Source organism: Lissotriton helveticus, chromosome 10, assembly GCF_964261635.1.
Source record: "Lissotriton helveticus chromosome 10, aLisHel1.1, whole genome shotgun sequence".
NCBI lineage: Eukaryota > Metazoa > Chordata > Amphibia > Caudata > Salamandridae > Lissotriton > Lissotriton helveticus.
Genome location: NC_136071.1, coordinates 1,114,860,254 through 1,114,886,344, shown reverse-complemented (window position 1 = coordinate 1,114,886,344; position 26,091 = coordinate 1,114,860,254). Strand labels below are relative to the sequence as shown.

The window sequence follows — 26,091 nt, the reverse complement described above, 5'->3', positions numbered from 1 at the left end:
AAAGAGAGGAAATGGAGAGCAAAATATAAGTCCGAAGACAAGGAGGAATATATCACAGCTCGCAGAAAATATCTGAAGCTTATTTTACAAAGTAAAATTAACTACTTTTCTGGAAAAATCTTAAACTCCCAAAATAAAACAAAAGACACTTTTAATATTGTAAACGACCTGTGTAATTGCGAGAGAACTGTGCTTCCTTTGTCGACCTCACAGGAGCTCTGTGACTCCCTAAACGACTTCTTCATAGAGAAAATCGCTATTATTAAAAAGAATATTCAAGATCTCCCGGGTGGGGAACCTATTGAAGATATTTATTTTAACTCAGTCACGCTAGACACTGTCCCTCCCATTGATGAGAAGATCCTGTCAGAACTTCTTTCACGCGTCAAATCGGGCTCGCCCTCTGATAGTTGCCCCCCCCACATTTTAAAGGAAGTGTGCCTAGCCATTCCATCGGCAATTCTTCCTCTTTTGAATGAATCACTCAAACAGGGCAAAGTCCCTGATGGGTTTAAAAATGCTACTCTGATTCCATTATTGAAGAAACCGGGAGCTGATCCCCTAACCTTAGTCAATTATAGACCTATCTCCCTTCTCCCTTTTTTTTCTAAACTTCTGGAGGCACATGTCTCTAGATGTTTATCTAACTTTGTTGAAAGCTCTGAATACTTGGAACCGAATCAAGCGGGATTCCGCCCATGTCACTCAACGGAAACTGTCATACTGGCTGTCCAGGACACACTAAGATCGAATGCTGACAAGGGCATCCATCAGGCTCTGGTGCTCCTTGATTTGTCGGCCGCGTTCGACACGGTTGACTATAACATCTTGATCAACCGTGTCGAGCAGGCCGGCCTCAGGGGCCTTGCTCTGAACTGGATTGCCTCTTTTGTCACAAATCGAACACAGTCAGTGCGCTTGGGATCTTTTACAGCCCCCATGATGTCATCGACTTGCGGTGTTCCCCAAGGTTCGTCACTTTCTCCTTTATTATTTAACCTTTACCTTCGCCCATTGATTTATTCTTTAAAAAAATTTAAAATAACCCTATATAATTATGCTGATGATCTTCAGCTAATTATTCCTTTAAATTCCCCAAACTCGGCCGCCGAATGCTCAGCAGTAATGTCGCATATACAGAACTGGATGACCTCAAACCATCTTAAACTGAACCCAGGCAAGACAGAATTGATCTTGCCTGGGGAAAGTGGACTGAGCTGGGGGAAACCGTGCTGGCCAACAGACATGGGAATCCCCCCCACAAAGACCCAATCGGTTAAAAGCCTGGGGATAACACTCAATGAGGACCTGTCCCTCAAAGGACAGGTGGGAACGGTGGTTTCCTCCAGTTTTTTTCAACTTAGGAAGATCAGGAAAATTGCCCATCTCCTAACTCACTCTGCACTCATTCAAGTGGTGATTGCCCTTGTCCTCTCCCGGCTGGATTTTTCAAACAGCCTTTATTTGGGTCTCCCGATGGGCCTATTAAAACGTCTACAGATGGTCCAAAATCAGGCGGCAAGACTGATTTGGAAACAACCAAAGTGGCAATCAATTAGAGCTGGGTTGGAAAAACTACACTGGCTGCCAGTGGCCCAGCGAATTGCCTTTAAAACAGGGTGCATCACTTTTAGGGCGCTTCATGATAATGGCCCTAGATTTATTAGGCAATCTGTTACTTACACACCCTCGCGTAATCTACGCTCTAAACACCTACTGCTTGCAAATGTCTCCTCGTTCAAGAAAAAACACCAGGGTGGTAGCTGTTTTTACCATCTGGCTGCCTCCTTTTGGAATACTCTTCCCCTTTCAATCAGACAGAGCTATGACCAACTGGCATTTCGAAAATCTTTAAAAACATGGCTGTTCCAACAGGCTTATGCTTAAGAGTGGTGTTGGTTGTCTTGATCCTATAGCGCCAAGAAACCCAAGGGTGTATGTGCGCTCAAGAAATTGTTATTAACATAACATAACAAAAGATGTTATTTATTGATCAGTCTCTTTTCTCGTACAAGAGAAATGAATCGATATTATTGCAATACTTATGGTTAAGTAAAGTGCATACAATAAAAGCAGAATTATGAAATAATACTGTAAAAACATTGATATGGTTTCTAAGCCATAAGATATTTAAAATGGATAAAATAGATACATACATATATACATTTGACTAATCGTCCTCAACTGGTGCTTCTAACTACGCCTACCCCGGTGTACCTGACCTAAGCCTAATACGTGGGCGGGAGTAGATAAGTAGCAGTTTAAGTTAAGTTTGTTTTGCCAAGTGACTGACTCAAGAATTCCCTGCAAGGGGTTGTTCAGTTCTGTACCTGAGATCTAGAATGGTTGAGGGCTGGTATCTCTCGTCTTTGGTCTTGATATTCCAGCTGCCTGCAAGGGCTGCTTGGAAGCGCCGGAGCTGGATTTCTCGGCAGGAGAAAGGCAGCGTCTCCTTCTCAGCGCGTCAGGAAGGCGGGGCAGCGCCAGTGGGCTTCGCTCTGTGCTGTGCTCTTCGGCAAGTCTCGCTGCTCCGATCCCGTCACCACCGCATGTGTTTGCTTAAGGCAATGTCGGTAATATTTATACCTGTAAGGTGCCGAGATTGACGTAAGGATGGACATATATACGTCAATAAGGATGTCATACGAACTGATCGTTAGCACATTCTTTTACTGAAGTTCTCGGTGAAATCAAAACAATGGCTGTCGGGATTTTCCCAGGTTGTCATAGGTTTGATTTGTTTTGAGAACTCCGTATGCCTTATCAGGGGCTGGAGGAATAGTGCTTGCCTAATTAGATGGCATGCGTTATGACCTAATCAGATAACACGTTTCTGTGCCGTGGTGTGGCTTAATCAGATAACGGTTTTTGCACCGTGGGATGGCTGCTAGTTAATTATTAACCAAACCAGGGTCAGGAATAGGGGGATCGATACAGAACCTATAGGAATACATCACACCCACTCCACGCAGACTATGTCCATAATTACAAATCTAGGCACAGTAAATATACAGTAGAGCACGTGTATACCGTACCACCCCAAAATACATTCATATGCATTTTGAAACCATGAAATACACGAAAAGATAATTTATATGCATCATATGCACTCAAGCAGTATAATAATGCTAATCACTAACGCATATTTATACATCATTATTAATAAAATATGAAAATAACACATGAAATGGCTCTTAATACAGAAGAAAAGGTGCGAGTCCATTTCATCACAAAATAAAATATTTATGAACATGCCAGAGGGCAGCTAATGTCTCTAAAGTTCCTAAAAATAGAAATTTAGTTCTCTAAGAATAGTTTCAACCTTAAGCGTAAGATAAGTGTCCCGAAAAATTGCAAAAATATTTTGGGGCCGCTGAAAAAAATGGTGTTCCGCTGTCCATAAACTTGAAAGAATTTGTTCATGACACTTTATTATCAAAGTTGAAGGCCAAATTCAGGGTGTTGGGAACGCCGTGTGCTAGCTTGCTCAAAAGTCATTATTTCTGCTCTGGTGAGAACATCATATCATTTAGACTGTCGAAAAAGCTGTCAACAGCTTCCTGTGAAAGTTCCACTAACTCGGAAAAGGATGCCACCATGCATTCATGAGCATGATTGCCTTCACTGATGTTTTGATTAGCATTGCTGACAGAAGGTCGTACCTGATCGATGCTGCTTTCATCTTGAACTTCACTACCCCTCAATCGTAGTGGTGAAGTCTCCACGAATGCCGTCATCAGGATTGGTAGCCGCTGGGGACAGCACAATGCATGAGCCGTTACCGGACCCAACAAGGTTTCTGCGTCCATTGGCATATCCGATTGTAGTGTCAGACAGGTGTCCAACACGCATTCTTCTCCGCACAGCATGCACCTTAATACAGGTAAGACACATCGTTGCCACATTGGTCGAAATGAAAGAAACCAAGTCATGTTTAGGTCTCTAAGCCGGGATAGTCCCAGTATTTTAGATATCTGGTCCCGGTATCCAATGGCTAGCATTGTTTCTTCCCTTGTCGCAGGTGTTTTGTCTGTGACACGGTTTGCCATAGCGAAATAACAGGATCAAAAATAGGATTCCTGCCACTAGTCCCAAAAGGAGAGGAAGTCTGCCAAAAATGGAATGGACGAAGTCTGGAAAAATACCCAGAATGGCTTTGAATGGTGTTAAAGCCCCCGAAAACACTGTCTTAAATACATTTGAGACTCCACTGGTATCAGAAATATTTAAGATTTTGTTCAGGATTTCTGCGAAATGTATGGGGGAATTAGTTGATAACAATGAATGAATCTCTGCCATTGTCCTTGCAACTTGGAGATCATACGTTTCTTTTGATGACGTGAGCCTGGTCGGCGTCTGAAAGAGCACTGTCTTCATTCTGCTCAAAGTATCTATTCGAATAGAAGCAATTTTCAAGTTGGGCCATAACGTTGCCTCCCTGTCTGGTGAAGCGCTGGGGAACAATACCCGTTCACAGCACATGACCTTCGCAGTCGTAGTTATGAGATAAGGTATTACGGGCAGCAAACTACAACATCTGCGGTCTACTATTAGAATGTAACTCCCGTTCGATAGTCTCCTAAAGAATGGTTCTATTTGCGTTGCAGGTGTGCCTAGCTGGTAACATGAAAGGTTATTTGAAGACCCTTCACAGGCTCCATGTAAACTAATACCATTACACAGAAGTGTACCGCTTAGTGACATCGCACAATTATTGCCACTAAGAAACACTTTCTGGCCTTTATTACTGACACATGCATGTGAATAGGGCAAGTTCCATGTTGACTTAATGTACCCTTTTCCCAATTTTTCGTACATGCCAGCCTGTATATATTTTTGGCAGTATTGAAACCTGAAAGTAGATATTGGAATATTAATTATCCCATGTATTATCCATTCAATGACAGGTCGTTCTGACATTGTCAATGGTAATCTCTCGAGTTTCTCAATGCTCAGGATTGTATAATCAGCACCCTTCTGTGCCATACTGATTTGTTTATCAGTAAGGTTAAAGATATTGAATAGTGACGTTGTGTTGATTAAACGCCAAGGCACATAGCCTGAACGCAGACTTTGTAACGTCCAGCCAAGCTGTATAATAGAACGCAATTGGGACTGACCGTGTAGGAACAACAGTAAGTCTTGCGATATTATGTCGATTGCTGAAGACACAATGCTGTCCAATGAAAAAATTCTGGAGGACAGAGTCATTAACCCATTGTCCACTACAGAAAGTGATTTTTCCAAATTAATACGGTCAATTTCCCGTATTCTCTCTGCTGTCTCAATTTGAGTTAATTTCCAGGCTTCGTTATAAGCTGCATATATAGAGGCTGCTATGAAGCGTTTTTGACGCTGTTTGCGTGGTCCCATAATGAAATCACGCAAGTCAGCACCATCAGTAAGTAAAGTTAGGTGTTGCTTAATTTCTGCCAGTGTGGATGTTTGTAGCCATTGAAGGCAGAGCGTGCCCACACTGTATGTGGTAATTATCCCTGGGTGTTGTCTTTGGGAATATCTAGGGTCTGGCCTGGTCAATGTGAACCCCTGTATTTTGTTCAGGAATCTGTCTTGACAGTTATTAGTATCTGTGGGCCAGATCAACCATTGTTTCCAATCAGGATGTGTTCTGTTTTGGCTTAATACATGGTTTACGTCTATCTCCTCATCTATAGAGCTATTACTGTTCATTGTTGGCTTTGGAATAGACGGTTTGTTTAAATCTTTGATTTTGGCTAGCCCAAGACAGGTAGTTTGTTGAATAGTGTCATTCAAAAATATAATTTGTTCTGGGATCATGCAGGCTCTAAACAATGATTCCATACCTTGTACTTGCCATTCTTTTGTACCCCAAACACTTTTTACTTCAACATTTTTGTCCCAGTAATCAAAACCAAATGTATTCATTTGTTCAAAAAATGAGTCTGAATATATCAATTTAGTATTTGTAAGCATGGTCTTTGTACCTGTCCTGTTTGACAATTTGAAATAAAATGTTTCTGCATTACTTGTGTTGAACCCTGAAAAATATGAATATTTGTCATAAAAAGTTCTTGAGCTACCTTTTGGAGGGGTTGCACAGTGTTCCCATTGATTATAATTTAAAACATTTCTAGGTTGTGCAGATTTATGCAGATAATGGTTACCAAAGTGATTATAGCAGAACATCTTATCATAATTAGACGAACCTTGCAAATAATCATGTTTTGTAAATTTAGCAGACATCACTAGGTCAGACATCATATCATTAATACTTTCAAAGTCCCAATCATCAGCAAATGAGCTTGGTTTTACAAAGTCACTCAATGAGATCTTAATTTGATGTGGATACTTCAGGATTTCAACCGGACCATAGATTTCATAATCAGTATTGTCCCATGCTACCCCACCGGGTATAGGATTGGCTGTAAAGTTGACTGAAGAAAGTTCTCTTTTCTCGACGTGTGAAGATGTGTGTGGTTTGAGGACCAAGTTGATTTTCTGACTTGCTGTGTCCATTTTAGCATTTTTTCCCTCAATGAAATGTCCCAACCATAGTACCATGATGAGCCAAAGTATGAGGATAACTGCACCTAAGGCCACCCAAAATTCAATCCATTGAGAAATCAGATAGGTTTCTTTCAGCTGTTGAAAAAGTTCCTTAGCTTTGTCTTTAAAAGTTTTTGTTGATGGCTGTTTCTTTGCTTCACTCAGGTCTTCAGATGAATCATCGAAGTTGATGAAGTAGCCGGATGCTGTTCTGTCAATTGTTCCAATTGCTTTTGGATTTTGCTTTGTTTCAGTAGTAAAGTCTGTAGTTACATCATCATAGGTTGTTGTTTCTTGATGAAAAGTTTTAATTTGGGTTTTAAGAGGTTCAAGTTCCATTGCTTTGTTGCATAGTCCTTCTTGATGTTCTGTAGGCATTTCGAATGTGATTAGCCCTTTAGTATGTACCTCTGTATTTGTAGCAAACCTTGGTGTTCTACTACTTATCGGGAGTCCACTTGGCCTACTGTTTGTTATCGGCCACATGATTGTGGTTTTACCAGGTCGATGGATACAACTCTGTTCTCCTTTTTACCAGCAAGAGGCGGTAGTACTACTGATCTTGTCCCGTTGATAGACAAGACAGGAACTGCTTTTCTGTAAGAAGGCCCAAATTCCTTCTTTACCGCGATCTTTTCTCTGACTAGATCCCCGACTTTTGGAATCCAGACAGGTCTTGCTGGGACAGGTGGTTTTTCTTCAGTGGTTGTTGGCTGTTGTTTCAACTTTATGTTGCTCAGTTCTTTCCTTGTTTCGTTTAAGTCCTGTAAAATAGCCAAACGATCTTTGATGTCAAAGCTTTTTTCTTTAACCACTGAAGTCTGACTGTCAAGATCTAAGATCATCATTCTAGTCCCAAACAATAATTCGTACGGACTGAATCCCCTCAGAGAATTTCTTGGCAGGTTGTTTAGACTACGTTGGACACTTATTAGATGTTTGACCCACCCAGCTCCCGAACCTAATACCTTCGCTGTTATAGATTGCTCTATGCCTTTGGTTTTTTCTTTACACCATCCCGTATCCCTCAGGTAGGAAGTGAGAAGAGTCCCGCTATGCTATGCTCATTTGGCCATGTTTTTCCACACGCTTTAGGGCAAGAGGAAAAACATTAGCCAAACGTAGCATGCTTCTAGCGTATATGCCATTATAGACTCGCAAATCCTTTATAACAGTCCAGACGTCAGCCGAGTGCTGGGGTCTACATTACAAGTGTAAACTAGTCTTTATATGTTAATTGGACGCATTATTTTTTATTGTTGATCCATTCTGGAGTGAAACGACATGGTAATATACCGTTTCTCTCGCCACTGCGATCTCTATTGCAGTCTGGGCAGTTCTTTACAAAGATGTGATGATGCAGGCTCATGCCTGGCCACCAGTACACTGATTGTAATTCTTCCAGGGAATCTTTTAGTTTGAGGTGTCTGAGACCCTCACCCATATGTGCGTCTGCTATTAACAAGCCTCTCTTGTCCGTGTTTGGAATTACTCTTTCCCCCACTCCAGGGATTCGAGCAAAAGGGACGGAGTTTGCATCGATTATGTATGTATAATTGAGTGGATAGTTGATCGGTAGCGCTGAGCAGTCGCCTTTTGATGACGTTTTCACCGCCAGCACTGTTTCACCGTCAATGTATTTTACTGCACGCTTTTTTCTAACTACGGAAGCCGATTCAGTTGCTACCGTTGTGGCTTTCTCAGCCAATGAATTCCCTGCAACGTGAACGCCATCACGCTGATGACTCAGTGAGTGTATCACGTGAGTCTTTGGTAGTTCTTTCTGCAAAAGAACTATTTGTTTCCAAAGCACTTTTTGCTTTATTGTTGCACCTGTGTCATCTTTGTAAGCGTTTTGAATCCATTTCTGCAAATCGTTGTTATATGATTTGACGCAGTAATATGAATCGGACACTATAAGTGTCGGGAATTCGCGATCTGCATTATCTAGCGCCATTTTCAATGCTATTATTTCAGTTTGTTCTTCTGAATTAGTTTCTACTGAGTGTGTTTTTATTAGCAGAGGTCTCAGTTTCCCTCCGTGCCACACTTCTTTTGTAATTTCACATGTGGGGTTGTACGCTTGTTCTCCCCACCCTGGTGGTTGAGCATGGCCGTCTGTATAGATTATACATGCATATTGTCGTAAGGGCAGAATGTCGATTGGCAGAGGGTATGTCATTTCATATTCTAGATATTTTAATTCCTTTAGTTCTGGATCAAAGTACTATTTTACTCTGTCCGTTGTAATAGAATTCACCCATTGTATCCATTCTGGATTCAATGCTGTTGTCGGTAAATTACATGGGGTTGTTAATGCCTCAAAGGCTGGTTCTGCTGTTCTGACTGTGATACGTCTACCGTCAGCTTTGTCTTTTTCTCTTGCTATAGCCGTTTGAACTGCATGAACACTGTTTTCTTTAATACTGAACTTCTTTTCAGCTTCTGTGTACAAGTGTGATTTGTATGCAATTGGTACCTTTTCTCCCTCATTAGAGGTCAGGTATGTGAATCCGCATCTTCCTGGGATGACTCGAATCACAAGATTGCGTGTGTTATCACGTGTTTCTAATTTTGTATTAGTTAACATGTCTGTTTGTAAGGATCTCAGAATTTCTGTGTGTTTTTGAGTCCAATTGATTCTTTTAAAATCTGGTTTTATTAGATCATAAAGGGGTTTGACCCTTTCTGCGTAATTTGCAATGTATGTTCTTCCGAAGTTTAGGAAGCCTAGAATTGATTGTAGGTTTTTTAGTGTTCTAGGTGCTTGGAGTACAGCACATTTCTCTAAGAAATTGTCAGCTAGGCTTTTGCCTTCACTTGATAATTCATATCCTAAAAACAGGACTGTTAGATGGGCAATTCTAGACTTTTTAAAGTTGAATTTGTAACCCTCTGCTGCGAACCCAAGTATTATGGTGTTCACTCTTTTCAAGTGAGTATCCAAGTCATCATCTGTTAGGTAAATGTCGTCGACATAAGATAATGCCTCGTCATCATAGGTTTGTAGTAACTCTGTTACTCTCGCTGAGAATAACCCTGGGCTGTTCTTGAACCCCTGGGGTAACCAACAGAAGTTTTTTTGAGCGCCATTTATTGAGAACGCGGTCAAATATCTGCTCTCTGGTGCTATATTCTGACAAAAGAATCCATTAGAGATGTCTAACGTTGTTTTGTATTTTTTGCGCACTATGTTATTCATTAGTGCAACACTATGCGAGTTTTGCACTGCAAAAGTTTTGCAACATGAGTTAAGGTGTCTGTAGTCCAAAACAAGACGATATGAATTGTCTGGTTTGGAGACAGGAAACAAAGGATTGTTCATTTGTGAGGTGCAAGTTTCAATCACCCCCTGGTATTCAAGTTGATCTAGGATCTCTTTTACCTGTTTTTTAGCTTCTTGCTTAATTGGATACTACCTCTGTGCAGTAGGTTGTGATTTTAACTGGATTTTGTGAGGAGGAGAGTCCTCATCCCATCCTACATGATTTTTATATAAAGCAGGAGCTTGAGCCACTGCCCATTTTCTAGCAAGTGTATATTTTTTATGAATTGGAATATGATTTGAGAAGGCAGGCATAATTATTTCTTCGCCATGAGGGCACTCCCTGACAAACTCGGGTGGCCAGTCTTTTTCAGCTAGAAGCATGTCATAGCCCTTGGAGAGATTATCCCAAAATAAACCCCTTATTTTTCTAGTCTTATCCCCCTCTATACGTAATGTTATTTCATATATTTTGTGAGGTTTGCTAACTCTGGTGTCTGCAGTTTCCACTTGAATATATTCATTCGTGTCCACTATCTCCAGATGATTCATAAGGACTTTGCGAGCTATGCTCACTTCTGCTGCGCTGTCTAGCATTGTCTGAGCCCATTCTCCGTTTTTCAGCTGTGTCCTCAGTATTCTCGGCATCTTTGATTACTTTAATACTGGCTACCTTCTTTTTTGGAAATTGTAACTTTTTATTTGGATGAGCAGGTTCCTTGTCTTTGGACTTGATGTGCTCTTCCCTGTGTTCTGATCGTCCTCTTCTTTCCGATTTCTGCGAGGAAGTCTGAAAAGATTGAGAGGGACGTGTATCATTATCTTGATATCTATCAGGTTTCTTTATATTATCCCTATTTCTAAGATTGTATTTTTTCCCAGAGGGCTCACTTTGGGGAGACCTGCGTCCTTGGTTCGGAGATCTTTCTCTCCGCCGAGGAGACCTTCCTCTGGACTGGAATCTTTTTTCTTTAGGATTGGATTGTTTGTTTCCATCCCAGCTCTTGTTTTGAGTGTTTAAATTATTTTTAATAAATACTTTTTCTGGACTTTCAACTAGTTGGGGTTTTACCGGTATTCCACCCAAACTATCTCTACCTAGTTCCTCATAGGATTTTTCTATAATTCTGGCAATTTCAGCTGGTTGGTCTGCTATATTTGTCTCTTTTAACCTCTGGCGGATCGCCACATTAGCTGCTTCTCCCTTTATGTTGGCTAGTAATATTGCCGAGACCTGCTTGAAGTCTTTCAGTAATTTCATACCAAGAGTTAAAGCGGGTTCTGGACCGTATTCATCTTGAATTTGTTTTAGCACATCTGGTATTACTGACATGGATGGTACACCATGTGTTTTTGAGTAAATGGAAGCAAAGACTGTACCCCAAGTGTCACAGTCCTCCACGTGTGGTGCGATTCCCATTGGAAGACAGATAGTCAGAATCCTGTGTTTCTCAAGAGGAGTGGTGTCTGGAAATACCGCCTCTATTTGAGTGATTTTTTGTGCTAACCAGAATGGAATTTGTTCCCGTTTAGCTGGTACTTTACCTAGGCAGGACTGTATGTTCTGTGGTGTAATTTTATTTGTGTTCCCCTGTTGAGGGGTCAGCTGTGGAATTTTAATTGCTGGTTGAACTGTTGAAGTCCGCATTACATATTGGACTAATTGTCTATGTATTTTGATTAGTTGTTTTAGCTGTATTAAAAGTTCTGGTGCAGGCATTTCTTCAATGTCTGGATGTGGTGTGTATCCGGCTAGGACCGGCCACGTTGCTCCTGGTCTACCTAGTGGACCGAGCCTGGTGATGTGATTATTATGTTTTAGGGCGCCATTAAACAAGAGCAGGTGCTCTTGGAATTTGAGTGGTACTTCCACCTCCTCGAAAGGAGTGTACTCATCAGGTGGTTCCTCTATTTTGTAATAGTGGAAGTCCTTTGTTACAGCGTTTGCTGCTGGAAAGTTTATCCATGAATAGAACACCTCTGTCTGCCGATATTCGTGTGCCTCAATTACGAATATGACTGTACCACCTCTCGATGTCAGTCCATTTTTTATACGTTTTAAAGTTATAGATTTTCTTATGTTGACCGGGATGAGTATTATATCCGGGTCATTTTCCTGCATAGTAACATCAGCTGCTAAGAGTTCAGCTGCTATTCTAGCTGTCTCTCTTTCTTCATCACTGTCTACCATTTTACCGACAGGAAGGTTATTCCGTTTGTTTGCAGATCAGGTTTCTTATGGAAACAAAGATTAGATGCACAATATTTTGGAACAGTGTATCCTTCAACGTTGAATAAACCAAGAACCATACATAGGAGTCTCCTCTCTATGAAGTTTGGCGGATATAACCTTTCACCCACTCCAGACGTCTTTGGAGTATTATGGGAAAAAAGGGGTCTGTGTGAAAAAGCACGACTGAGTTACTCTAATGTCTTGCGTTAGTTTTATCGCCTATCCAAATGTTTGGGCGCCATGTAGTGTAGTTCCTATTATCCCAATAGGCTCTGCGCATTGGAATAATACCTTCAATAGTATAGACCTAGGGCCGAGGTTAACTAGGTCTTCTACTGACGATATTAGACTTAAAGTTTTGGGTTTGCCAGCTAGCTCAGAGTTCACTAGAAACTTTCTCGAATAGGCAGAGAGGAGTTTAACCTCCCTGGATAGACAAGAAGGGATTTAGTTTCTGACAACCATAGAACATGACAACTTTGCTCTCCCCTAATCAAGAGTGTATCTCTAGAGTCGTGTGAAAACAAAAGACAACTTATTTTACTCAGTCATTTCAGTGCATTCTTTGTTTCACCAGATTGTAGAGAAAAGGAAGAGACGGGCGTGTTCAATAAAAGATGTTATTTATTGATCAGTCTCTTTTCTCGTACAAGAGAAATGAATCGATATTATTGCAATACTTATGGTTAAGTAAAGTGCATACAATAAAAGCAGAATTATGAAATAATACTGTAAAAACATTGATATGGTTTCTAAGCCATAAGATATTTAAAATGGATAAAATAGATACATACATATATACATTTGACTAATCGTCCTCAACTGGTGCTTCTAACTACGCCTACCCCGGTGTACCTGACCTAAGCCTAATACGTGGGCGGGAGTAGATAAGTAGCAGTTTAAGTTAAGTTTGTTTTGCCAAGTGACTGACTCAAGAATTCTCTGCAAGGGGTTGTTCAGTTCTGTACCTGAGATCTAGAATGGTTGAGGGCTGGTATCTCTCGTCTTTGGTCTTGATATTCCAGCTGCCTGCAAGGGCTGCTTGGAAGCGCCGGAGCTGGATTTCTCGGCAGGAGAAAGGCAGCGTCTCCTTCTCAGCGCGTCAGGAAGGCGGGGCAGCGCCAGTGGGCTTCGCTCTGTGCTGTGCTCTTCGGCAAGTCTCGCTGCTCCGATCTCGACACCACCGCATGTGTTTGCTTAAGGCAATGTCGGTAATATTTATACCTGTAAGGTGCCGAGATTGACGTAAGGATGGACATATATACATCAATAAGGATGTCATACGAACTGATCGTTAGCACATTCTTTTACTGAAGTTCTCGGTGAAATCAAAACAATGGCTGTCGGGATTTTCCCAGGTTGTCATAGGTTTGATTTGTTTTGAGAACTCCGTATGCCTTATCAGGGGCTGGAGGAATAGTGCTTGCCTAATTAGATGGCATGCGTTATGACCTAATCAGATAACACGTTTCTGTGCCGTGGTGTGGCTTAATCAGATAACGGTTTTTGCACCGTGGGATGGCTGCTAGATAATTATTAACCAAACCAGGGTCAGGAATAGGGGGATCGATATAGAACCTATAGGAATACATCACAGTGTTTCTTTAATGTCTGGACGGGGTTTAGTACTGAACTCTGTCAGGTTAATGCAGTCATGCTCATTTTCTCCCCAATCTTCCACAATCATTGAATCAGGGAGTAGAGTGGCTGGGTTCAAAATATTACACCGATTAATGGCCACATTTGCAGCACCCACGAGAATCCTCTCGTATTTAGTCAGCCGACTGGGGGTGAGATACTGAGTCTTGGTTCTGGTTAGTAAAATCACTACTGCATGGGGAACATACACAGTTACAGGATGCCCCATGACAATGGATTCACTCTGCTCTAAGCTTGTGCAAGTGGCAGCTACCGCTTTCAAACACCCAGGTAATCCCGCAGCCACTGGATCCAAAGTGGCAGAAAAATATGCCACGGGTCGTCTGGTCAAGCCATGCTCCTGGGTTAAGACTGACAATGCACAATTATCACGAGTGTCACAGAATAGAGCAAACTCCTTGGAATAGTCAGGCATCCCTAGAGCAGGGGCTGTACACAGACAATCTCGCAATTGAGTGAAGGCTGTTAAGCTCTCATCATCCCATTCCACAGGGTCCTGTGCTCCTTTTTTGTCATTTTTATCAGAGGCTTTGCATGGACTGCGAATCCCACAATCCATTGCCTGCAGTAACCTACAACTCCAAGGAACATTCTGACTTCTTTCTGAGTACGGGGTAACTGCATCTTTTGAATTATTCTGACTCTCTCTGAGGTGACTTTTCTGATTCCCTTTTCTATCTGGTGCCCCAGATATTTCACTGACTTTGAACAAAACTGCAATTTTTCAGGGGCCACTTTATGTCCCTTTTCACTTAGGTGGTTCAGTAAAGCAATGGTGTCAATCACGCAATCCCTATGACTTTTGGACGCCACCAATAGGTCGTCAATGTATTGCACCAAAACAGAATTTCCAGGTAAGACTAAAGATTGAAGGCATTTTTTCAAGATCTGATTAAAGATAGAGGGGCTTTCTGTGTACCCCTGGGGGACACGATTCCAGACGTACACGTGACTGTTGAAAGCAAATGAGAAAAGAAATTTGCTGTCTGGATGCAATGGGATCGAAAAGAATGCGTGACATAGGTCTATCACAGTGAACCACTCAGCATCCCAGGGAATCTGATACAGGATCACTGCGGGGTTCGGGACAATAGGACAGCAAGGAACCACAATCTTGTTTACCTTTCTCAGGTCCTGCACTACTCTGTACTTGCCACTAGGGGGCATATTACCAACCAATAGAGATAATTTTTGTCTCTAACTTGTTTAGAGACAAAAATTATCGCCGCAAATCGGCGATTTTTATCGCAGATAAACCTTGCTATTAGCAAGGTTTATCGCAAATGCGATAAAAAAACGGCCGCAATGCATGAATATCGCTGAAAAGTCAGCGATATTCATGCATTATCGAGCAAATGCTCTTAGCCATGTTATCCACCTCCCATTGGATAACATGGCTAAGAACTGCTCCTGGGCAAGTGTTAGCTTTTGGAGATATTCGCGCTTAGCGCGAATATCTCCAAAAGTTGGTAATAGGAGATAGCGATGTTAGCGACTGTTTTCAGTCGCTAACATCTTGGCACACCCACTTTGCATGTCATTAGTGATAAATATCACTGACATGCAAAGCGGGGCCCAAGATGGTCACTGTCTCCTATTAGCTGTCGCTAACTGGTGTTAGCGACAGCTTGGTAATAGGGAGATAATTTTATCTCCGCTTTCTTGGCTTTTAAAGCCAAAAAAGCGGAGATAAAGCCCCTTGATAATATGCCCCTAGGTTTCTTGATTCCAATTATTGGGGAATTACACGGGCTACTCCTCACTTCTTGTATGATGTTTGCTTCTAGCAATTTCTGTATTTCAAGGGCAACTCCTGCTCTTACTTCGGCACTCATTCTGTAAGGCTTAGTATGTGGGTAAACTGCATTCTCTTTCATGGCTATTTGTATGGGATCTACATTTGCCATTAATCCTACATCCTTTCCAGTAAAGTCCCATACTTCTGGTTTCACTGTCTGTTAAAGTTCTTCAGGTAAGTCCTGTATAGTCATTCGTTTAATTTCTGAGTCAGGTCGGACTAACATTAATTTGTAGATACCATCTTCATCTGGGGTCTGAATTTTGACGCCCTTTGGTGTGCAAAAGATAGTGCAGTTCATTTTGCACAGCAAATCACGTCCCAGTAAGTTCACTGGACTGGTATCACAGACGACAAATCTGTGCATTTCTTTGAAGTTCCCTATTGAGATCTCCATGGGCTCAGTAACTGGGGTACTAATCAATTGATTAGATACACCTACTACCTGGATTGCTTCTCCTGAGAGGGGTAGGTTTGGAACGTCCGCTGTTCTCACAGTAGAACGGGTAGCACCAGTGTCCAACAGAAAGGTGACATCATTTCCATCAACCTTTCCTTCAATGTATGGCCCTGACTGGTCTACCGGCAAGGAGGCGCCAAGTACACACTCCTTGTCCTCCCCTCTCAGGCCCCATCAGTACTGGTCGTCACAGAAAAAAGTGACATTTAACAAATACTGCGAAGTTGCTGCATTTCTGTTCTCATTGCCTCCCCAGATCTCTACATCGTCACCCTGCGGTGATTTTCCCTTAAAACTAGGTTTTGGTGCTCGGGGCACTTGAATCGTTTTTACCTGCTGCTGGGTCTTTCTTGGCTTTTCATTCTGCGTCTGTGGAGTTAAATCAGGGGTTTGGGTATTATCATGCTGTAAATACGGACACTCGTCTCTCCAATGTCCAATTTCCCCGCACTGATGGCAGGGAAATTTCTTTTTGGCTTCCTCTCTGCTCACTTTCGCTCGGGGCTTTCCTCCACCCCCACCACCAGGGCCTTGGTTCTGAGTAGTTTTATTTAACTTATTCAATTGCTTTTCCTGCTGTTCAGCTAATTTTACCTGTGCCCACATAACTTTCTCCTTCAGAGCCTTCTTCTTTTCGGCCATCCCGTCCTCACAGTACTTTGCGTACCGTAGGACCTCGTCCATTTTCTTGGACTGCCAACAGATTTTGTTATCTTTTATCCACTGACCAATTTCGGGTCTTAAACCGTTTACAAACCTGTAAATAAAATGGGTCATATCCTTCATCTCGATGTTATCTATACCACTATATGTTTTGAACACCTGCAACAGCCTTTCATAAAAGGAATGCACAGTCTCATCCCTTTCCTGCGTGGTTCTATCTATCTTGGTCCAATCAGTTTCCTTTGCGGGCACCTTTCCCTTCAGGTGTTGAATTACCTGATCATATTTTTTCATCACTTCCTTAGAGGGTTCTCCTGTGCTAGAGTCCCTTGGGTATTCCTCACTAGGCCAAGCTATGGCTATTTTACACTCGGTCCACAAATCTACCGGGACCACAATATCGAAGAACCCATCCAGATCTTTCCATAGGCATTTTTGCACCTTTACAAACCTCTCCACCTGTCTGTACCAATCCACAGGCTTCTCTCGTAATTTCGGGAAGTCATTAGTAAAGGACACAATATCCTGTCTGGACCACGGGACGTGCACATATTTTCCACCTGGCACTTCGCGCATAGGGTATAACTGTTCTGGGTTGTCAGCCTCTTTTAGAACGAATTCTGGGGTCGCCTGCTTGGATCTAGCCTCATCTTTCTTTTTGGCCCACCTGGCTTTCCATCTTTCTACATCTCCCCATTTTTGCAACACTGTCAATAGTTCCTTGACCTGTGCCTTTTTCCCTGACACATTCAAGCTTTCCAAATCTTTGTCTGAAAAATCTGCTCTGTACGGTTTCTGCAAGGGTTTCGATTTAGAAATATCTATTCCCATGCTAGCAGCAGTGTCTGTCAATTTCTCATGAAGTACTCGGGCATTTCGGGTAAGACTTTTGCAAATGAACAACAATTCTTCTTCAGAGTAGGTATTTAATCTGTCTAATCCTACATTTCCTGCCATTAGCTCTTCTATTTCTACTCTCAATTTGTAGAGATCTAAAGGTTTTGTCTGCGGAGTTTGTTTCTCTAATGCTTGACTCCATCTTTCAATTTCTTCAGGAGTCACCAACGTGACACTCTTAGTACCCGAAGTCGATTATGTCTTTTCTGCATCCTTTTCCCTGTATTTCTAGTGGGCAGATGTAGTAGCGAGACCTCAGACTCGCATTCACTTGTCTGGTCATCTACAATTAAGGGTTCTGGTCTTGGCTGTGCTATGACCGGGGTAATGACTGGAGGTTTTGGACTCTCTTGCCGGTCCCCATACAACGGAACCACCGGTCCGATAGGTACTGGGATTGTCAAGGCTTCAGGGCTGGTATTTAATTGGGAGATTTTCTGAATTATTTCTGCTCTCTGTTTTGCTAGAGCCTCTCGCTCCTTTTCTTCCAATAACCTCTCTAAGGATTTGTCATGTAACACCTGCGGGGTTAGAGTGGGAGCATAACTCGGGGCAGTGGGATGCGTCTCACTTGGTCCTTCACCAAGGGAACAAACTTCCTGTACCTAGGGATCTTGGTTCCTTTTCATATAGAGGCTGTAAGAACGGTATTCCTGAACCTGATGGTCTCGCCTCACCTTCGTAGGGAGGTCTCGCGAAAAAGTCGCTTTCACAGGAGTATCTTACATCCCCACTAGCTGGTATTCTTGGATAAATATCTCTTGTATCTACGGGACCTAAACTCTCGGTATAGGGAGGTATGAGGCAACCCCCTCCTACACTGGCAGATCTGGCCTCACTCTGGAGAGGAGGTCTTCGAGAATTATCCCCCTCACTGGAAGGTCTATTTCTTTCATTATAAGGAGGCGGACTTCTCATAAACAGGTCATCTAATAATTCATCATCCGACTCTCCAATAGGCACCCAATGTTTGCAGTTTTCTGTTTTCTTCTCCCCCCCAGGAGGACCACATGCTGGCATCATTGGAAACAGTCCTTCTACAATCATATTCTGTCTCCACTGTTTCATCTTTTTGGCTCGGGCTTCCTGCTTCAACTTTGGATAAAATTTAGTTAACCCTTTATCCATTCGGGGCTTATCCCTTTCAAAAGCCTCGATTTCCCATTCCTCTAGTGCTTCGTACTGCGTTAATCTAGGTCTGGGATGCAAATCATTCATTCGGGTTCTCAGGTTGAATAGGATCCTGCTGTTAAAGGTACCCTCTAACGGAAAAGCCAATACTCCGTCATTTTTCGTGTATTCCGCCCAATTTTCCAACCATACACATGTGTTGTACCCTTTATCGAACATCATGAAAGATGCGGGAGTGTTGGGTGGCGGTATGACAACACCTTCCCTAGTTTTAATCGGCTTGTCCTTTTTGAAATAATTCTTTACCTTATTCACAAGAGACAATTTTCTCTTGTTTCCGTACATAATGTCGGTTTTAACACCTTTCCACTGATCGTTCTCAAATCCCATATGCCGTGGATCAGGTCTGGTATGCGGTCTATACGAATGCCACATACGATTTCTACGAGTGACTTTGTTTACAAAATCACTTCCAATCCAAGTGCGTCTTTTATTTCCGTGCGACCAATGAAGTGCACGAATTCAAATAATCTCGACCAATGGGTGCGCGGCCTTTTCGCGAGACAGTTCTCACGCTTCGGCGCTCACCCCTCCTTTACAATTCCAGCTCCGCTACACGCCCGCTGCGTCTACCAATCCCAGCGCGGCACAGAGTGACGTCAGAGCAGCTTCGCGACTGACTCCCTCCTTGACAAGGTAACGGAAACTTTCTTTCTTTCTAAAGTGCTAGTGCTTGGTTATTTCACAACGAATACACATTCGCCACTGTGCTCAAGTGTCTAGACAGGAAAGAGTTTGTTTCACTGCAAGTAAACTACTTCTATTTACTTTTCACACACTACGGATAGATCTCTTCTGCCTATCCTTCACACTAGCATTGGAGAACCTGCTACTTCCCTAGACTCATCCACTTCTCCGGGATATATCCAAGTCTAAAGTTTCACCAGTGAGCCCCTTTGCTTTCACCCAAGCTCCGATGAACCTGCTACTTTCCGGTGTGACCCTCACTAGGTTATGCCACAATAGGAATTTTGCCAATGAACCTCGTTGCTAACATTTATTCAATCATACATTCAGAAACCCTAGTTAGTGCTTCCAGTTCTGCCTAACCTGCACCAACTTTCCTTGAAAGCCAGTGACCTCGAAGCAAGTGGATTCTATTCACCACTCGCTATTTAATTCCCCGGGGATTTCCGACAACACATAAACCGTTTTACAAACGAATGGATTAATACATATAACAGTATAATAACAAGAATAACGATTTTAAAACATTTCATAATTTTTCAAAGCAAACATTTCAAGTGAGTGATCAGATCACCCGAATTGCCTACTCTCGTTAGCAGCATCCAACTTAACTAGTCTAACTAGTCCTACCTATCCTTTAACTATTCCCTAACCATCCTCTCTGCTACCAGAAAATTACTGATAGAGATCGCAGGTCACCCGACCAATATTTTCACCACTTATGTTTCGGGCCCATATACTTCAATTCACCATATACATTGATCAGATGACCTTACAATCTACTACCAATAATCATTGAGTCCCTTTCGATTATCTCCAGTGTACCCGACTTACCATCCACCGTTACGGGTACCTATGACCACGATGGGTCAGGGAGCTAGCTGTAAAAGGAAAGGCAGCAAAATACAAAACCCAAATTTAAATAACTTTGATATTCATCAAATGACCACGGACAACTGGGAAGTTTTAAGAATTTTATCTAGAAATCAGTTTCGGAAATTATAAGGTTTACAGTTAAAAGGCAGTCAATAATCAAGATGACGGAAATCACATATCCATAAAGGAACAAAGTAAGGGCAAACATTTAGGTTTTCTAAATGATAGTGCGACAGGAAACACGCTACAAATGGAACTTAAGAATAGACATCTTTAAAGGGGCAAGTTTATGCAAGTATACATTTATACTACGGAAAACATATTTCATGAATATGAATGGGAAATTAGGAATCCTAAACAACTATAATAAGACTGGAAAGTGGAATACGCTATAACTCTAGAAAAAATTTTCAGTCAGTTTTATACGAGAAAATTATAGACCACATCAGAAAATTGCAAACTGTAATGGAGAAAATGATTTCTAAAAGGTAGGGTAACATAGGAACACGCTATGAAATTAAATGCAAAATGACTTTAGGATATGCAATGGTTGCGGAAAGCATGGAAAATTATCATGTGCAAAGGTATGTCTTTATTGAAGCAAAAGACAGGAAAATAGAAAGGTGCAGTTTAGAGTTTTCGGCGAGATATTTACCTAGACTGGTGTGAAAACCAAACCTGGCCACGGGTTAGTTAAGGTCAGGAAATACCCCCAGGAAGGACAGACAGCAACGGGACAGCAGGTGCAGAATGGACACCCCAGGACAGGACAGGAAAACCAGATTAGGATCAGCACAGGACCACCAGGACACGACCAGCACCCGCAGTTCGGAAGCAACGCCTGCGCTCCACCCTCTCTGCAGCTATCAGTCAGAACCCCGATTGGGTTAGCGAACTCCCCAGCAAAGTGCTCCGCCAGCACTTAAGGTTTAGTAAAACCTTAGAGTCTATGGTCAGATTCGGACAGAGTGCTCCGCAGCGCTCTGTAAATTCAGTCACCTATTGAGTGCGTTGGGTCAGTGACAGGTCAGCTATTCAGACAAGTCGGACAATTTCTCTAGCTATACCTAGGCTAGATATACTGTTTTCGGGTCAGTGTACCACCCCCCAATGTTGCAAAGTGTCAGAATCCCCAATTTCGATTGGTCCTAAGGTAGGATGGGTTAACACACCAATCAGAACAGACTTTTCTAAGGCCTAATCTACATTTTTGGGTACCGCCTAGCAAGATTGGGGTTCCCATGAGAAGTCGCAAGGAATACAATGGGGAAGAATACATTGTTAATAATGTAACACAATTTGATTTCTCTGGCTGGGTGAAGGTGCATCTTCCCAGGCACTTCTTGGCAGCAACCTTCTCTTGGCTCGGTTTCAATGCCACCTCGCCACTTCTGGTCCTGCGCAGTACTGCACTCCAAGATGGACGCACAAACCCCCATCACCCCTCCGTGCCGAGAATACATGAAAAGTAAGCGAAAACAAATTAAAACATAGAAATAAATGAATGTATTACATGTCATGATTTCACACTTCAGGTTTATCATCATAAAAATATACTATGCGATTAAGGGTAAGTGCTACACATAACGACATGATGAGCAACAGCACGAGCTCCACCTCGTTATCACATTAAGCGGCCATCTTATAGCCATTACGCATGCGCACCCTTTCCCTCCAGAACTACATCTACGTAAAGTCACGTGAGAGTGACTAACGCATGCGCAGAAGCGAAAATTCAAGCAGCGGCCATTTTAGGTACAAGGGTTATTTGTATTAGTAGAACACATAGTCAAGCTTCACTAATACACACGCATATCAAAAATAAAGGAGATTAGTAAAATGTACAATTTGTTTTTAGGATTACAACAGATTCGAGGTTCATGACACGAGCAAGTCGCGATGCGAAATCTTGCTCTATCAGTTTCACACTGAGTGCTATTTACTAGCTGTGCGCCCCTTCTTTGTCCTGACTCAAAACCCTTCTCCAGACCTTGAAACATTGGTAGCCTGCCCCCCGGCTCAGCACAGAAAGTCCAGCACCTCCTGCTGGATGAGCTCCCGAGCCATCACCGCACATCACGGGGCATGGCACGGCAGAGGGGAGCCCTGCAGTCAGCCGCGGGTCAGCCAGGCGCGGGTCAGCAGGAGCTGTTATTGATTTCAAAGGCAAGGTTCACTTATGTTTCTCGTTGCTGGATCCACTCGTGAAGGTCACTCGGCGGTCCTCTGCGGTGTAATAGTGCCCCAGGAGGAGGGTGGAGAGGGTGACAATGGCCATCCAAAAGAGACTGCAGCGGTTCAGCCGGGGAGCCCAGGGGCAAAAGACATTCATTCAAAAGCAACTCACCCTGACTCAGGGCTCCCCCGCTGCTCTGGAGGAGTCCCTGCTCACCAGGCTCTCTCTATCGTCAGCGTGGCAGGCTCAGCAGCAGGCGGGGCTCTCCACGAGCATGGGAGCTCCGCTGGCTCACACGCTCTCTTTTTACGGCTGGCTGGCTTCACAGGCACAGGAGCCATCCTCTCTGATGAGTCTGGCCAGTGGAGTAACATAGATATTAAATAGAGTCTGTGACAAGGCTGATACCTGCGGCACTCCACATGGAAGATGAAATGTGTCGGATTGTAGATTTTCCCAGAGTATGTTTTGCTCCCTACAGGCTAGAAAGGAAGAGAGAAGGGCCAGAGCCGTGTTCTCAATCCCCACAGCCTTCAGCAGCCGCACTAACACCATATGATTTATGGTGTCGAATGCTGATGATAGGTCTAAGAGGATAAGGACAGCTCTGCCCCCCATCCACCTGTCTGCTGATCTCCTCCGTTGCCTTAATCAGAGCAGTCTCAGTTGAGTGGCATGTCCGAAATCCATGCTGACTTGTATCAAGCAGATTACTGGAGTCTAGATAGTGGGTTAACTCCCTGTTGACTGATTTTTCAAGGATTTTGGCTGTTATTGGCAAGCATGAAATAGGTCGATAATTTTTAACCTCGGTAGGGTCCAGGGCAGGCTTTTTCAGGATCCGCCTAATACATACTTTTTCCAGGCACAAGGAAAAATCCCTGACTCTAACACTTTGTTTAACAGTAGGGTTAGATGTAAACTAATCTTCCCAGAGACCAGGTGCATAATGGCCGGTGGACAAGGATCATTAGGTGATCCATATTTAATGTTAAGAAGGCTATTGTTCACTTCCTCGTGAGTGAAGGACCGAAAACTGGTTAATTGGCACTGAGATGCCTTCTCCTCCAGTGGTGGCCTGTTACAGTCGTCCGCGAAATGAGCTCTGTTCAATAGGTCGATGTAGATCAATTGTACCTTAGTCTGGAAGAAATTAGCCAGTTTGTTACGGAAGGGTAGGTCGGGCTTAAACTGATTAGTCTGCTGCGGCTTAGATAGTAGCTGGATAGATTTAAAAAGCTCCCTAGAGGAGTTGTTAGCTGCCTCAATATTTACTGTGAAATATGCTGATTTGGCTTTTATAATGGCCTTCTTGTATTCTTCTGAGGCTAAATTATACGCCACTTTTTGCTCCTTACTATAGTCCGATCTCCATGTTTGTTCAATGGTTAGAGCGGCAGACCCTGATGCAGAGGTCTAGCCCGGGACCAGGGTTCAATTCCCCGCCTCGGCGGGTCTTGAGCTCAAAAATTCCACGGACCTGATCATTCTCGCCTCGGTGCCTATTCCAATCATGGAGTCCTACTCTGCAACTCTGGGCAATAGCTTGCTTAATCTCCACAACGGCCCCTACAACGCTAAGGATGCCTGGCCTCCACCTTGGGGGTGCCCAGGAGTGGACACCTCACAGGGAAAGCCAGGATGGGTTCCACAGCGGTATTCGTACAAGCGCCTTGAGACCCTTGCGGGTGAGTAGTGCGCTATACAAGTATCAATTTACATTTACATTTGGCCTTTATGTTTTTAAGATCTTGTCCATACCATGGCGAGGCTGCCTGAGATCGTCTTGTTCTTACAGTTTTTTCAGGCGCTACATGATTGACTGCTGTTTGGATCCATTTATTGAACTGGTAGACTAGATCTTAAATTAACTTTGATGAAAACAAAATCCAATTTTCTGTGCAAACTGCCCGTCTGGTTCTTGTGGCCTGAGGAACTCAATCCCTCTGCCACCCCTATCTCCACTTCAAGAAATGTAGGAATCTTATTAGATTTGAATTTGTTCTTCTCTTTGTAGATCCAACAGGTGTCTGTTTTGAAAAGCTTAAATCTTTGAAGAAGATGCTACATTTGGTTCTGGAGAATATTCAGAAAACAATTGTTCATTCGGTGGTAACATCTAGACTGGATTATGCAAATAGTCTTTATTTGTGCTTCTCTGCTTATCTAACCCACAGACTCTAGATGGTTCAAAATGCAGCAGCAAAACTGATTTTCAAGAATTCCATTTCGTCAGTCCATCTCACCGCACTTGAAACGCCTCCACTGGTTGTTGATTGCCAAACGTGTTAAATCTAGAGTACTCACCATGCCTTAGAGCAGTATCAGGACTTGGTCCTCTGTATTTGAGAAAAAGACTGCACTCGTACCAACAATCTAGAACTTTAACATTAAACAGCCTCAGACTGTTGCAAGTTTCAAAAATTTCTAAGGCTAGAAAAGGAGGCCTAGCTTGTGCATTTCTGACCGCCAAACTCTGGAGTGCACTGCCTTCTAGTCTGAGGATGGATGGCTCTCTGTGCGTCCATTTTTACACAGAAGCTAAAAACTCTTCTTTTTGATGATGGTTAGATCATCTTGATTGCCCCACCAGCAGGTGAGTTTCTCTTGCTATTTAGCACCGGGATGTTTCTTCTGAAGCAGCCATGCACTTTATAAGTACAATTTGATTGATTAATTGATTACACCAAATTTGGCAGAAAGCTAGAATGTTACTCAAAAAGCATGCCTTTTAAGATTTATAGTAAACCTGTCCAGCCTGTTTTGAGAAATTAAGGTTAAAATCTAGTGATTTTGAGTGGTGTGGGTCTTACAAAGCAGTCCCTTTGGAAAATAAGCATTCCACTGGACCGATCAATGTGATTGACTGGCCGCAACATGAGTAGAAATGTTGCTGCTGCTATTACAGTACTCAGAAACTCAGTCCCCAAAGTATTGAAAAATAAATTGAAAACATATAGAAGGGGTTAGGGTATGTATACCCTGGCCCTTAACCCTTGTGGTGGTCAGGGTCCAGAGTAGTGGTGCCGTGGGACTTCTGCCGGTATTCCGAACAACTGCACTGCATTTGTGTGATCCCGCAGTACTCCCGCGGGAGCCAGCATCGACCCCAGTGTTCCAGTGGGAGTCCAACATGACCAAACACGCAAATTACCAACAAAGAAGAACAACAGGTGGGTGTCTGTGCATGGTTAGCAGCTCATGGGAGCTTGAGCACCTGCCAAAGGCTGTGCATGGTTGGGGGTTGGTCAGGCTCTGCATCCAGATGCCCGTCGCGCAATGCCAAGCGCTGTATGCAGGAAGGGGGTTGGTCGAAGATATATCATAATGAAATATTACTTTAAGTTTAAAAAAACTAAACACGCATTCACAGCAGTTGTGTATAACTGGTGGACTTCAGTGGAATTTTTGCATTTAAAACATTCATTTTTTATTTTTAGAAGACCTACATATAACTCCACTCAGTGAAAAAAAATATATGTTTCTTGTCTCCAGCTTGTTTGGATACAGCAGCGAAGTTCTCGACATATATATATATATATATTGATATATATATAGATAGATAGATAGATAGATAGATAGATAGATAGATAGGTAGATAGATAGATAGATAGATAGATAGATGATAGATAGATAGATAGATAGATACATACATACA

At 42.7% G+C, this 26,091-nt stretch overlaps 1 protein-coding gene across 1 annotated transcript in view; it reads left to right on the top strand.

Moving 5' to 3' along the window:
* The window catches only part of COL6A6 (collagen type VI alpha 6 chain), a 633,605-nt gene that overhangs the window by 222,475 nt on the left and 385,039 nt on the right, over positions 1 to 26,091 (top strand). The gene's annotated exons all lie outside the window — the stretch shown is intronic.